Raw genomic sequence first — 6,848 nt, 5'->3', positions numbered from 1 at the left:
CCCTCTTCTCCCTTCCTATTTGGAAGGCCACTTATGACCTGTCACATTGCTATTGTGTGCTAAGCTGGGGAAACTAAAAAATTTATCCTGAAAGCTACGTGTTTCCAGACTGGCAGCCAACACATATGATATATAGATCCATGCTAAAATATATATAGTTTATGGTGATTTAGTAAGTTACTCCTTTCTCCAGGGCAGGAATCTTACTAGATCCCTGGTGATCGTAACTTGGCCCAGAATATAGTATCTCAATACCTACCTCACTTGTGAGGTGGGTCACAAGTAATTTGTTACCATTCATAGTTTCGAAATAATTACCTATGGATCCCTAGTTATCCTATAATAACAGAATACTTTCTTGCATTCTGTTGTGTTCCCTTGAGAAAGAGAAAAAGCAATTAAGATACAGTTGACATGCAGAGAATTGTACAGAACCCCAGCCTACTTTGTCTATGTCACATAGTGAATGGGAGTGGTGACTCAGGTATTTAACCAGCACCTTGGAATAAAAAGACCAAGAACCACTGTCTTTCACATTTAGATATGACTAGAGGTATAATTTCTCATTTTATGACATATGTATAATGAGATCTTATTTTCTTTTTGTGGGGAGCGTAGATGGCAGGGAATAATAATCATTCATAAACCATTAATGTTTGCATTTAGAATGTCAGCTTCAGGAGGGTGGGGACTTTGTTTTGTTTACTGCTGTGGCCCCAGTGAGCAGACTAATATCCAGTATATAACAGATGCTCAATACATATTTGTGGAAAGAAGGGAGAATTGGACAGCGTCCTTTCTGCTAGAGACACACAGGTGCTTCTTTCTCAACCTCTCCGCCTGAGAAGCATGATATGAGAGTAGGAGAACAGATTTTACAGGCCAATAAAGCCGCTTGCATTCAGATCTGTCCTTTGTTGGGTATGCCACCTCATTTGATTTAAATAATTTTGTGCTCTTCAATTTCTTCATCTATTCTTCTATAAAATATGCTACCAATATTCACTGTGTTGTAAGAGTTAACATGAGGTATGCAGAAATTCAGAGTAAGAAACATTAAATAAATGATTTATCATTATTATTCTTTTTAGCAGGTGAGATTGGTTATGAGAAAACTCTATTTGTAACTTCTGCATCAAGAGACACTGATAGGTATTTCCCGATATTGACAGAGTTCTTGGGATGGAAGAAGTATCTCTTCAGGCTGGTCCTATGGGAAAGTGCAGATTTGAGAAACAGATTTATGCCAAAACCAAGGCCTTTCTGCACCTAAATTTTACTAGATATGGGTTAAAGTGGGCTCTGATTAAAGGAAACAATCATTTTCATCAGTTTGGCTCAAATAAGTCTTCATTTCAGGGGGAAAAAAAGCTCAATGGTTTTTATGAGAATACAATGGACTGGATAGAGCCCCCAAAACTAGGAAATCTAGCCTCCACTCCCTAAATGCTTTGTGGAATTAGTTTTCTCATCTGTAAAATGGATATGAAAACCCCTGCCTTCTCTCTTACATAGGGCTGCTAGGAGGGCTGTATCAGAGAATAGACTGGAATGTCCTATGCTAATCTTTAGAACTCTTTGCCTATCTTAGAGATTACCATTTTTTTCTGAATTTAGTCTGGTCAGTTAGTGAATCAGAATGGCCAATCCTGGTAAAGACTAAGGCGTGATGGCAGATGAGATTGTGAGAGCTTGGTAAACACACGACACACTGCTTTTCTGAGGCGTGGTGCTTCAGCTCATGAGTGGTTGCAGACCTGAGAAACCACGGGAACAAACATCCTCAGTCCAAGAGAAAGAGGGATGCCTTATTCTCTTCCAGGAAAAACGCCTAAGCTTCCAGGGCCCCGAAGGCTGGAAGCACAAGAGTTAAACACTGTTGCTCGTGGAGAAATCAATACCAGCCTTTGTTCTGTTCTGAAGAATGAGACAGCTCTGTTCCAATGGGAGGGAGATGTGCAAAGCATAGGATAGCCTGTTTTGGGCCTAGCCTGGCCTGCAATTGTGAAGGAAGCAACTTGATAACCCCAGGTGACTGTGACAATGAAATCCACTGGGGACTTGAAAATGAGAATGTCAGTACATTCCTTCTATTTATTTCCTAAAGACAGAAGGGGAAAAAGTTTAAGGCAAATATTGTCTTGAAACGATGGAATGTTTTCAAAATCTTTTGCTGTTAAGCTAGCCCAAGATCTGGATCTGCCTTACCCAGAGTGTCTTCAAATACTTTTTGATTATGGGATCATGTGTTGATCAGAGAAGCCCAGTAAGCGATACATGTCAAAGTGGACCTGTTCCAGCTGAAGGAGAAGAGAGGCCACTGGGTTGGTCCCTGACTGTGTTATTTGCCCATTGACTGTCACCTCTAAGATGACAATCTTGGAGTTCTCTTAGCTCCGGCTACTCTGATCAAGCTATTGAGCCAAGCTGTCAGGTCACTCAAATGATGTCCCTTCCTGCTGGGCCACTCAGGTGGAGTCATCAGGGACCACCTGGGTGCTTGAGACTAGGACTGTCTCATCTCTTATCTCTACAGTGTATAGCACAGTGCCTGGCACCTCAGGAGGTCAGTTTGCATTTGCTAAATTTACCTGGATTTTCCATTCTGCCCATCTTGCTATTGCTACCTATACCTGAGTTCTTCCCCATTCTTTTCTCCATCTCTGGAATGTGTCTGTTCTCTGAACTCTTGGCTCCTTAGGTCTGGGCTATCTTACTGATGTTGAGAATTTTATTAAAACGCTAAGGTGTAATATTTGGATGGAGAATTTGAACTCATTGGAGATAGATAGGGGCCTTCAATGCCAAGAGGAACATGATGAGGTATTAAACAAGACCTCTCTCCACAACTTATTTATGCATGTCTATATCCACTCAATGAACACTTACCGAGTACCTACTCTGTGTTTGACACTGTTCCAGATGACGGGAATACAGCAGAGAATAACAAACGGAATCCCTGCTCTTAAGGAGCTTACCTTCCAGTGGAGGGAGACAAATATAAATGACATGAAAAAATAAACAAGAAATAATAGATATCACAATGATAATTGTGATGTAACGGGGTGGCTAGTGCCTCTGAGTGAGTAGTCAGGAAAACCTCCCTGAGAGGGTGATTAGAGGAAGAGCATTTTAGCAAGAGGAGATAGCGCCAAGGCCCTATGGATGCTTTCAGAAGCAGAGTGGGAGCCTGACAATAGATGAGTTCAGAGGGATCAGAAGGGCCCAGGTCGGGCAGGGCGCTGTAAGCCAGGGCAAGTAAGGCAATATCACTCTTTTTTTAATTAAAAAAATTTTTTTTTGAACTTAAGAACTTTATTAACAGGTGCTTGCAGTTTGTTGACTCTTGAAAAAATCAAGTTGTAAACATTTATTACAAATTAAAAATGAGGTTCTTAAAAATCTCAGCTTGACTGGATATGAAACAATTTAAAAATCTTTAAAAGCGTAATGAGAAAAAGCAGGCTTAAAAAAACAAAACCAAACACGTTTGCCATTACCGAAAAGATGTCTTTAGGTGAAAATAATAAAAACCCCGTGCTGCATAGATTATGCAGATAGTTCCTTACCTGGTCAACAGGCAAAAAGCAAGCACTTAAGGTCCACAGTCCAATCTTTTGTTCATTTCTTTTATTTTTTTAATTTTTTTCCCCCAAAGCCCCAGTAGATAGTTGTGTGTCATAGCTGCACATCCTTCTAGTTGCTGTATGTGGGACGCTGCCTCAGCATGGCCCGGGAAGCCGGGCCTCAGTGCGCGCCTGGACCCAGGCCTCCAGCCGGCAGCAGAGCACACGCACTTAACCACTAAGCCACAGGCCCAGCCCTTTTGTTCATTTCTCATTGCTGGAATTTCACGTTCATTTCCTCTTGTTGAATGACTACACCAGATTGTGGTAGAGATGGTAAACCAGCGTTTACTCAGCCCGCCCTGCTCAGCCTCGAGAGTGGAGGGATCCTCAGCTGGTGGATCGGCTGCTTTGGTCTCTTGTGGGTTAGTCTCTTCTGGGCATCTGCGACAGTAGTTGAAGTTGCTGCGGTACCGACCTCCGTCTCCTTTCCTTATCTTCTTCATTGTCATCCTCTCTCGGCTGTCTTGGGTGAGGAAGGCCCCTGCGGAATCACGGTCTCTAACCCCGATACGTATTCTGTCTCCCTGGTCTACCTCGTTCTCCTGCACCCTGGTTGTCAGTGCCCCCCCTCACTTCTCCCCGCACAGGAGGGATGCAACACTGTGGAGACACCCGCAGGGTCTCCGCATGTAGGAAGGTGGGGCCTGGCCTTCGGGAGCACTCTCCGATCCCCCATTCTTACCCCCTTCTCTCACTATTCTGGTAATCCTGCAGGTAATTGCGTGGAGGACCCCTGCGAGGTGGAGAGCCTCTATCCTGGGTACGGTCTGCTGCATATGTACTGCCTTGCACTGGAACTCCACCCCGGCCTGTAACATGTGCTGTATCCACACCCTTTGCTTCTTTGACAACACCAGACTCCACAGTCTCTCCATCTCCTACACCGTGAAGGTACTTCCGGGGGTTATTCTTCTTTATGGCAGTCTAGTGTATGAATACCTCTAGCTTGGTGTCTGTCATTCCTGTTGATGAAACCACATCCATTACTTACATTGAACCACTTAACTTTTCCCAAAACCTTCGTTGCAATGACCTTCTTGTCCCCACAGGCAGGCACCGCCTGCATAAGCCCGCCTGCTCCCTGCGCATCTGCTTGTGGTACCGGGCTTGGTGTTGCAGAGCTGAGGGCCGGCAGGGGTGGTGGGCGGCTGCTGGGTTTCCCCCTCCCTGCTCACGGTTGCGGTGATGGTGACTGACGAGGATGGTGACTCCTGGGGTGTGATGGTGACTAGGTTAGTGGTGGCGGTGGGGCTGCTCAGGACTCCCTGGGGTCAGCGTTCCACTCCTGCTGGTGACCTGCAATGTTATTCTCAACGTGATGGGAAGACAGTGGGTGATTTATAAAAAATCAACCCTTTTATTTTGACATAACTATAAATCACGCAGTTGTAAGAAATAATGCGAGAGACCCTGTGTATCCTATGCTCAGTTTCCCCTAATGTTCAGGTCTTGCAACTTTGCAGTGCAATATCACGATCAGCATATTGACATGGATGTAATCCACTGATCTTATTCAGATTTCCCATTTTACTTGTGCTCACTTGTGTGTGTGTGCGTGCAGGTGCGGGCATGCGTATTTAGTTCTGTGCAACTTTGTCACCTGTGTAGAGTCATGTATCCATCACCACAGTCAAGATACAGAACAGCTCCATCACCACAACGAGCCTTCCTGTTCCCTTTTCATGATCTCCAGGACCCTCCCACCTGCATCCTCAGCCCTAACCCCTGGCAACCACTCATCTGTTCTCTATTTTTATAATTTTGTTTCAAAAACGTTATATATATGAAATTTGCAGCAGATAACCTTTTGGGATTGGCTTTTTTTTCAACATCAATATATATCAGTATGCGTGTATCAATAGTTTGTTTCTGCTCATTGCTGAGTAATATTATATGGTATGGATGTACCGCAGTTTATTCACCCATCACTCACTGAGTTGTGTCTGGTTTTTGGCTATTCTGAATAAAGCTGCTATGAACACTTGAATACAGGTATAGATATGAACGTAAGTGTTCATTTCTCTTGGATAAATGCCTGAGTGCAATTGCTGAGTCATATGGTAGTTGCATGTTTAGTTTTTAAGAAGCTGCCAATATATTTTCCAGAGCTTTTGAGTCATTTTAAGTAGGGGATGATCTGATTTATCATTATTTGCTTTTGTTAAGACCATTCTAGATGCTCTGTGGGATGTAGATTGTCAGGTTGCCAAATGGACACCAGCTCTGAGGTCAAGAGAACAAGGATGATGCTTGGGCTAGGGAGGCACTAATGGAGATGGAGAGCAGAGGGCTTGACCTCAGGCAAAATGTGTAACTTTTCTGAGCCTTCTCAGACTCTTCCCAGCCTCATCTGTAAAAGGATGAAATAGAACATCCACCTCATAGGATGTTGAGGGCTGCAGATCAAACACAGAGGGCTTGCCGTATATTGGAAGCACAGAAATTAGGAGCCAACATCTTTGAGCCTGGTTTCTATTTTAATATGTGCAAGTTCTTTTTCTCTTTTTAATACTCTGTGCATCCTGAATTGGTCAGGGTTTCCTTATTTGTTCGTTTTCTAACTAATGTATACTAAAAAAAAGACCAAATCTTTGCTGTCATTAACAGATGCCTGCCTTTGCAAAGCTCTCTGGAGAATGAGACTCGATGCAGGATTTCTTTTTCCGTCTTGCTGTGCTTCCAACTGCCTGAGATATTCTCTCTGCTGCAGAACCCCACCCCCACCCCATTTTTTAAAACACTTAAGCTGATGAAGGGATTCTGGGTTTTATGGAGAATGAAACAATAACTGCAGCTTGTTGGAGATGGTAATCTGGTTAGTCACACTGCGATGTAACTAAAGCGAATGGAAAACCGAACCTGGAACTCCGTACGTGAGCTGACAGCCTCAAGGGCACAACACAAGAACTGGTCCAATTCCCTCTCATCTCCGGGTTTCGAAGAGGTAATCGGGAATGGAGGAAATAGTGTACGGAGAGCATATAACGCACCATACTCTTAATATATTTCATTTTATTTAATCCCACATGGTATTTAGCTGTCTCTCCATTCTACATATGCAAAGGTAAGGCTCAGAGAGATTAAGTCATTTGCTCAGCACTAGTTAGAACACTAGTAGTTAGTAGAGTCAAGGTTTAAATGAGTTCTGTGTACAATTTTGTTCTTTCTTTTCCCATGCACAGGCTGAAAGACATGCAATCACAGGTCTGAGGTATTTGA

At 43.4% G+C, this 6,848-nt stretch overlaps 1 pseudogene; it reads right to left on the bottom strand.

Moving 5' to 3' along the window:
- Positions 1-1,104: 1,104 nt before the first annotated feature.
- On the bottom strand, positions 1,105-6,622 carry LOC101387193 (Y-box-binding protein 1 pseudogene; annotated as a pseudogene).
- Between the last annotated feature and the right edge of the window lie 226 nt (positions 6,623-6,848).

The sequence above is a fragment of the Ceratotherium simum genome, chromosome 30, assembly GCF_057802395.1.
Source record: "Ceratotherium simum simum isolate JZ-2026a chromosome 30, ASM5780239v1, whole genome shotgun sequence".
In the NCBI taxonomy this organism is placed as follows: domain Eukaryota; kingdom Metazoa; phylum Chordata; class Mammalia; order Perissodactyla; family Rhinocerotidae; genus Ceratotherium; species Ceratotherium simum.
Note: the sequence above shows the minus strand (reverse complement) of the source record. Positions and strands in the feature narration are given on the sequence as shown.